The sequence below is a fragment of the Lactuca sativa genome, chromosome 6, assembly GCF_002870075.4.
Source record: "Lactuca sativa cultivar Salinas chromosome 6, Lsat_Salinas_v11, whole genome shotgun sequence".
NCBI classification, from domain to species: domain Eukaryota; kingdom Viridiplantae; phylum Streptophyta; class Magnoliopsida; order Asterales; family Asteraceae; genus Lactuca; species Lactuca sativa.
This window is the reverse complement of record NC_056628.2, coordinates 186,508,493-186,517,851: the sequence shown is the minus strand read 5'-3', so window position 1 is coordinate 186,517,851 and position 9,359 is coordinate 186,508,493.

The following is a 9,359-nucleotide window of genomic DNA, read 5'->3' as shown; positions in this document are numbered from 1 at the left end:
TCAATCAGAACAGAAGAACAAATAAACGTAGAACTAGATCCCTCATGTGATTCAAATTACCCTCCTCTCATTAAATGGACCAAAGATCACCCTCAAAGTCAAATCATTGGAGAATCTTCTGAAAAGGTCTTAACTCGATCACAGCTAAAAGCGAAACAAGCTGCATTATTCTCTCCAGTACAATTTTTCATGTCCAACTCTTTCGTCTCCAAAGTTGAACCAAAGACGATAAATACAACTCTTGATCATTCCGATTGGGTTCAAGCCATGCAAGATGAGCTAAACGAGTTTGAAAGAAACAAAGTATGTGTAGCACCCAGTTTCCCAGGTATATTGATTTATGTTGTATTTCTTTAATTATGTAAGGCGACTCAACGAGTTGGTGCTTAGACTCGTCGAGTCTGGTCGCGACTGGATGACGTGGTTAATGAGGGGACTCGACGATTCAAGGGAGTGACTCGCCGAGTCAGAGCTGACGAAAGAAACCCTAATTTCTCGGGTTTGGGACCTATTTAAAGGCCCTTATGGCCTTCATTTGCGGCTACCAGTCCATAGAGAGAAACCCTAGAGTGCTTGAGCGTTTTGAGAGAGAAGGGAAGCCATTCTTGACTTTGTGGTGTTTTTTAGCAAGAAGAAGGAGGTCCTAGCCAAGAGGAAGCAAATGAGGTTGCTATTCTGTGGATTTGAAGCTAAGATCATCGCATTTGAGGTATTAATTCGGCTCTTCTTCTGTTTTATGAAGAATATATGGATTTAGGGTATCTTGTGCCCTTTGCTAGGTTGATTTGTTGTCCAAATAGTCCCTTTCTAGTGATGAGGCTTTGGATCTGGATCCATAGAGGTCCAGAGAGCCTTACTCATCAAGCTTTATGAAGAGCAATGGAGGTTATGACCTTGGGTTAAGGTATTTGGGGCTAAATCATCATATATGGTCATATAGATGTTGCATGTGCATCAAGATAGAGACTTTACGTCATTATTGAACTTGGGAAGGTTAGATCTAAGGGTTAGAGGAATAGATCTGGCCTCAGAAGGTTGTTTGAGGTTGTGCATGAAATGAACTCATCGAGTCAATGAGCGGACTCGACGAGTCGGAGCGGGTTGTACCGTGACTCAGATTTGTGGATGACTCGTCGAGTTGGGTGAGTGACTCGATGAGTCAGAAAGGATTCAAAGGACTCGAGTTCACGTATGGACTCGACGATTCGGGTCAAAGGTTGACCGTTGACCAGCGTTAACCAAGGTTGGCTAGTGTTGACTTAATAGTGTTAGTCAAACTAAACCAGGAAAGTATTAATTAAAGATGCATTTATGATATAGGAGGACGATATGTCGGGGAATCGAGGTTGAGTGATTATCCGACATCCAGTGAGGTGAGTCTTCTCACTATACTTTACCTTGAGTGGTAATTAGAGTTATGTGACAGAGTTATTGTATGTTATTTATGTGATGTGTTGCACTGCATTATTTCTATGTGATTTATGTTGTGTGTATATCAGAGTTAGAACCAGAAGGTTCACAGAGCTAGGACCAGAGGGTCCACAGAGTTAGGGCCCAAGGGCCCACAGAGCTATAGCCTCGAGTGGCTAGTATGTGTTATGTGTGGTATTTTGGGGAACTCACTAAGCTTCGTGCTTACAGTGTTTTGTGTTATGCGTTTCAGGTACTAGTGAGGATCGCGGGAAGGCGCCGACATGATCAGTACACATACACACACGCAGAGTTTTATACATGATATGATCTTGGGATTTTGACTTATGTTTGGATATGTGGAACAATGAGTTTTATGATATTGTGAAATAAAGTGTTTTTAAAATGTGAAAATTTGTTTGAAATTTTACGACGTTACAGTATGGCGACTAAATCCAACTCCAAAGGATGCTTCGGTTGTCGGTCTCAAATGGGTATTCAGGAACAAGATGGAAAAGGAAGGGAACATGATTCGCAATAAGGATCGGTTGGTTGTGAAAGGATATTGTCAAGAAGAAGGTATAGGTTATGAAGAGACCTTCGCTCCAGTTGCAAGATTATAGTCAGTTTGAATCTTTCTTGCTTATGCTGCACACAAGAATTTTGAAGTATATCAAATGGACGTGAGTGTGCCTTTCTCAATGGAGAACTTGAAGAAACGGTGTACGTAGAGCAACCGCCAGGCTTCGTGAACGAGAAATATCCAAATCACTGCTTCATTTTGGACAAAGCAGTATATGGCCTGAATAAGGCTCCCAGAGCATGGTATGAAACCCTTACTCGATTCTTGAAAATGTCCAAATTTAAACAAGGTTCGGTTGACCCAACCTTCTTTCGTAAGAAGGATGGTAACCACCTTATGATAGTCCAAATTTATGTTGTTGATATCATCTTTGGCTCCACGAATCCCAGCCTAACAGCTAAATTCAGGAAGTTGATGGAAACTAAATTTGAGATAAGCTCAGTGGGTCCGATTAACTTTTTCCTTGGCTTGAATATTAGACAGGGACCCAAAGGCATTTTTATCAATCAGGAGGCGTACACAAAGACATTACTTGCCAAGTTTGGCATGATGAGAGACTCAAAGGTGAGAGATCCTATGACATTTGGAACTAAGCTTACACCATCGTTGGAGAAACCAACTGTTGACATGATGCTTTATTGTCAAATGATTGGGTCACTGATGTATCTCACAGCTAGTAGGCCGGACATTATGTTCTCAGTCTGCTATTGTGCTCGATACCAAGCTAACCCATGCGAACCTCAAATGCTGGCAGTGAAGAACATCTTTCGCTATCTGAAGCGAACCTCCTCCCTCGGTCTATGGTATCTAGCCAACTCAGGATTTTTTATCTAAGCATTCTCAGATTCTGACATAGGAGGTTGTGAATTGGATCGTAAAAGCACTACTGGAGGATGCCAAATTTTGGATGGCAATTAGTAAGCTGGCAATCAAAGAAACTAACATGTGTTTCTCTCTCCACAACTGAAGCTGAATACATAGCCGCAACTTCATGCACATCTCAGGTCGTTTGGATACAAAGTCAACTTAGAGACTATGGGCTGAACTTGAAGAAAATCCCACTATATTGCGACTCAGAAAGTGCAATTAGGATTTGTCATAACCCAGTGCAACACTCGAAGACAAAGCACATAACATTGCGGTATCACTTCATCAAAGATCATGTGGAAGATGGTAACGTAGAAATTCATTTCGTCAGAACCACTGATCAATTAGCAGACATCTTTACTAAGGCCTTACCTGAAGCAAGTTTCAATAAGATCCTACAAGGCCTAGGAATGATGGAAGCTGAATCAGTACCAAAATCGCCTTCGCTTCATTAAAGGTTGGAAGCGAAATAGAGCGAACGCTCCGTCTATTTTGGGTTTGGTTCACTCGGGAACCGAAATGAACTGAACGCTCGGTCTATTTCAGGTTCGGTCCTACTAAACTCCGTTCACTTCATTTTCCTTAAAAGGAATTTTGGTTGTATTTTTTTGTACACTCTTTTACAAACTCATTTTTATGTTTTTCTTTTCATTTTTTATTTTCATAAAATCCAAAAATAATTTTCTTTTTGTTTTATTTCTTAAGAATTTTTTCACAAAATACAAAAATATTTTCCATTATATTTCATTTTTCTTTGTATAAAAGTTACTCTCGATGGTGAAGCTGAAGCAAGTATAATTTCTTTTCTATAGATTAGTTAAGTGTCCCTAGATGCATGCTGTTGCATGTTGACCAAAGCCTCTAAAGATTTTGAGTGAAGCCTTAATAATGTGATATATACAAATCATGTGTAACATCCCCATATTTCTCGGCCAGAAAAGACCGATTTAATTTATGCTTTTTAAAATAAAATCAGAGAAATCTTTTTATAAGATATTGCAGAATTGGTCCCCAAACAATATATGATAAAAGTTTATCAAAATCCTTCATTAAGAAGGTATATATTTTCCATATATATATATATATATATATATATATATATATATATATATATATATATATATATCAAAACCTCGGGATGTCATGTTCCGATACAGATCAAAAGCATAAACAAGACATTATAAGCCTTTCAACAGTTATTTACAACTACTGGCGCACATGCGAGGGCTTGCTGGCGGCTTCTAAGTGGACCGTGGCTTACTGGCGCACCTGCGAGGCTCGGAGCTAGGCTATGCGAGGCTCGGAGCTGGGTGCGAGGCTCGGACAGAAGGCTGGCAGCTTCGGATTGGGCCTCCTCCTCGGTCAAATCAGAAGATGACACGTGGCTCGCATGACTTAGCAGCCTCGGTGACTCAGCAACCAGGTGACTCAGCAGGACACGTGTCACATTCTAAGCGAGGGTGACGTGGCAATTGTGACTACGCGAAATTTCTCGGTTTTCGTGCCAAAACTTCTAAAATCCATAACTTTTGCATACGAGCTCCGTTTTTGACGTTCTTTATATGCACGCGTAGCTAAAATTACGATCTACAACTTCCGTTTAGACTTCGTCGGCTAATTTTAACTTTAAATTTTATATTATTATTTTTAACAGACCGGGACAGGAAATCCGTTAAAAATTCATAACTTCTTCATCCGACGTCCGTTTTCGTCAGACTTTTTACCGTTGTGCTCCTATTGACGAAACCTTCAATTCTCGTTTAGGTTGTGTCGGCTAAAAATCGCTCGATCTAAAATTCGAGTTTTTAGCTGTCTACTGCTACGCTGAAACTTCGAAAAATCATAACTTCCTCATACGAAGTCAGATTTGGGCGTTCTTTTTATCGAAATTCTCGGTTTAACAAATACTACAAATTTCGTTTAGATTACTAAGGATAAAAAGTAGTTTATCGAAAACTCACTTTTTACGACATTCAGCACCGTGCCGGTTTTGTTGCGAAACTTCGACAGGTCATAACTTCTTCGTTATAACTCGGATTTTGGTATTCTTTATATCCCCGAAATCCTTGTTTCGACCACTACAACTTTATGTAAAGATATCGGGCTTATCTCACACTTTAATTTTGACGCTTATTTTTATTCTTAATTAATTAAGCCCTAATAATTAAGCATAAACACATAATTCACATAATATTCACCTAATTCCTTTTCATTTCTTCAAAATGAGTTACAAAGGTTAACCTAGACTATCAACTCAATATAATGCCTAGGCTAGAAACACGAGTGTTACATCATGTTCTTCCAAATAGGCTGTTACATTCTCTCTAATCGTGAAGTACCTTACTCTTCTCATATTGAGTTTAGAGTTTTCTGCTTGGTCCTTCTTTTACAGCAGAGGTACATTTGGTTCTTAAACCACCTACATCATTTTTCTCCATCTCACTTCATATTATTCATGTAACACTTGAGACTCTCAGCACTTACCACTGAGGTTTATGGTTACACAAAAATCTGTGTTTATGATATTAGTTTCGTGTCACTACGTACTGAGTGAAACCCACAATTCAATACCCTTAATGAATTGACGGTGAACAATTACTATGTTCTAGCTCTCACCAATGAAATCTCTTTTTATTTTTAGCTATCCTTTTGAAATTGTCTATTACCAATACTTTTCTTCCCTAAGGATGCAATTTTTTTTAGATTTCTTATTTTTCAACAAGTCACTGAATACTTGTCAAACCTACTTGTTCAATAGGCCACATTGGTCTCACAAGTACTTCATTCTTTTTCGGTCTTATATCAAGAACTGAAACTTGAATTGAAGTGAAAGCCACCGTTACAAGTCTAATATATAAAAGACGACTTTCAATGCCTCTTAAAAGGCACTTGATCGTATTCTAATGGGAAACCTCACAAACACTTTGAAGTCTCTCTTGACTTGAAAGGACGAGATTCTTGCCCGGGATCCACTGTTTCACGTCTTAATCGACATCACAATATCCTACAAAGTTCTATTTATTTCTCTATCATTCACACTCTATGTAACAATTGGTATATTTTATTCAGTATATGTATTTTTCTCTGGGACTCGACGAGTTGGAGGATCAACTCGTCGAGTAGGGTCGTGGCTGCGGACATTTTAAGTGACCGACTCGACGAGTCGGGAGACTGACTCGGTGAGTAGGTGTTGGATAAGTGAAACCCTAAATATGAGGGTTTGCACCCTATATAAACAACTTAACTCAACCTCCCTTGTCCCTAACACTCTCTTGAAAGCTTCATATCGAACCCTAGCCGTTGTGTGTGTGTTAAGGCCATTTTTGGTGTTCTTGTGTGGATTGTAAAGCTTGGAAGGAAGAAAGGAGCTTGGAAATCGAGTTGGGGCTTGTAGATTCGGAGATCTTACTTTATTTTCAACAGCTTCAAGGTATAATGCCCCTGTCTTGACTCATCTATGTGTTTATTCATCTTTAACTTGGGATCTCTATGGATTTCTAAGTCATTTTTTCGGATTTGGAAGTGTTGAGTGGGTTTTGACTTCAGATCTGGGCCTTAAGAGGGGTCTCATGGCATAAAGGTGCCAAATTCAGGGCCATGAGAGCCCCATGCACATTGTAGGACACTTTATATGGATTTTGAGCAAAAAACCCCATGCATGTGCATCAAGTTTGGAAATTTACGTATAAAATGGACATTAGGGGGTCAGATCTATGGTTTTGGTGTGTTAGATCTCATTTAAATCGACTGTATGGAATTGGTCAAGGTTGGACTCGGCGATTTGTTCTTGGCACTCGACGAGTCGGTGACCATTGTGCACCAAACCCTTTCTGTGAATGGGTAAGTGTTAGGAAAGGAAGTCCCTTGTGGGTTTAGACGCGAAAAGGGACCTGGAAGCCATGGGACTCGGTGAGTGATATGAGCAGACTTGGCGAGTCCATAGCAATCTCCCAATCTTTGAAGATGGACTCGACGAGTTGTTCATACAAATCGGCGAGTCATAGACTGGACAAGTCCTTATGTTGGATATGAACTCGACGAGTTCAAGAAGGAACTCGATGAGTCGGATGAAGATGGTCCCGATGTTTTGATTGAAGGAGAACCGGTCGAGTTTTTGCTAGACTCGATGAGTGGAGTCGGGGTTTTGTGTCGGATTAGAGAAGCATGGAATCGACGAGTTGGTAGGCCAACTCGGCGAGTCAGGTCAACTGAATGTTGACTTTGACCAATGTTGACTTTGGCTGAACTTGGACTGACCCTGTTTAGGGTTGTATGTGATGTGTGTTGACTTGAAGGTTGTCGTGTAGGGATCGATGAGACGTAGGGAGTCGACTTGTGCGCCGAGGATAGTTCAGACACTGCACGACATTGAGGTGAGTTACCTTCCAGTAGGGGTGGGTCTAAGGCCACAATGTCAGCCCACCAAAAAGGGGTATTTAGAAGATAATGGTCTTTGTGATAGTTATCTTGGTCTGGTTATGTGGTTATGAGGTTTATCTGGATGGTATGTTACGTGTATGGTAGGGATTAGTTTCCCTGACAGTGGTCCTTAGGACCCAAGGGTAAGTTAGTACCCGGATATGCCTGATTGTATGCTTATATCTATTGATTATATGCTAGTGGTTAGGGGTGAAATAGTCCCCAGTTACCGGTTGAAAGATACCGATGAAGGATACCGGTTTTAAGATACCGATGTTGATTACCGGTTGAAAGATACCGATGATGGTTACCAGTTAAAAGATACCAATGAAGGTTACCGGTTGAAAGATAACGACGATATTGTATGGTATGTGGTATGATGGGGGAACTCACTAAGCTTTGTGCTTACAGTTTTGGGTTTTGGTTTTAGGTACCTCTTCATCGAAGGGGAAAGAGCCGACGGTGTAGCAGCGCATCACACACACACTCATGGTTTCCGCAAGAAGTTTTTGGGACTGTACTCTGATTTTCAATACTTATGATGCTATGGTTTGAAATACAACATTATGATTTTGTAATGGAATGTTTTATTGACAATGTTTTGGTAAAATGTTTATTAAATGCGTTAATTCAAAAACGAAATTTTTGGCCTTGAAAATTGGGTCGTTACACTCTATGCACGAAAATCTTTAATTTTCCAAAATTCTGGTTCTAGTTTGTATAAGTTATTTTTCGTATAGCTTGAGCTCTAAAGGTGTTATGGTAATTCTCAAATGAAACAATCAGGTTGATAAAGGTTCAAGTTATTTATGTTGGTGACATTTCAGATAAAGCACAACGGATGAGTCAGCAGTTATCCAAAAGTTTCGTCGATTTGAAAAAGGTGATATCCATGGAAATGCGCGTAAAAGTGAAATGTTTTTCTCTCTCATGCGTCATCATCGGGGTTGCCAACTGTCTAATCCCCATTACATCAGGAACCGTTTCACAAAAGTTAAGATTTCAGGTGAATTTTTCTCTTTCCTAACCTCACGTATAAAAAAGTTTCTCCTAATCTACTTTACTCTTTTACCGCTCTCAAATCTTCTAAAGCAAAAGACGATTTCTTTCACTGTTCATCATATTCTTCTCAAGCTTCTTCAATGGCTGAATCCTCATTTGTTCAAGACACCTCTGTTCGTTCAACACTTCTGACCATTAAACCTAACCACAATCTCATTATCGACCTTACACCATCAACCTATGAACCCTACATGGTGCAAGTGGTGGAGTGCCTCAAATACTCTCCACTCGTTATCGCTCTATCCCAGGTGGAGGTTGTTCCTATGTCTTGCCTCTCTCACATCTACTTTACTACTTACTATGACAAAGTTACTGAGAGAATCCACTTCGACATTCATAATGAGAAGGCCTCGATTTCCAAGAATCGCTTCTTCAACCTGCTAGGTCTTGCTCATGAACCCACTATGATAAACCCCGATTCCATCACCATTGGTCAATTGTTCTCGGTGTTCTACAATATGGGGTACACTGAAACCCTAACCACAGTGACGAAGTTCAAATCCTGCCTTCCTCCTTAATGGAATGGCCTCTTCACATTATTGTTCAAAGTTCTTTCTTAGCGAAGCGCTGGATCTGATGGTGCCATCAAGTCATTTATGACCATGCTTTATGGTCTGTACAATGGGGTACATTTGGATTATGGCTTAGTTCTATGGCAACAGCTTGTTCAAAGCTTATCCTCTTCTTCACGCCATTATAGAGTTTCATTTGGAAGGTTTTGGTCTATTGTCACAAAATGGGCGATGGATCGTTTTCATGTCCTAATCATGGCATATTTGCTTCTCTCCTTCATTGCCACCTTTCACACAACCAAGATTCTAGTCACTGCTCCGTCCAAGTACTTGTTTATTGGATCGATTCCGGCATCCATGTATGCTTGTGTGTCTGACAAGAGTGCAATCATTAAAGAATACAAGAAACTTCCATCTTCGGACCCAAGGGAACTCACACAAGCAATGATTCGTTCCATTGAGGAAGCCGATAAACCATCCAAGAGGGGAAAGAAACAAGATAAAAA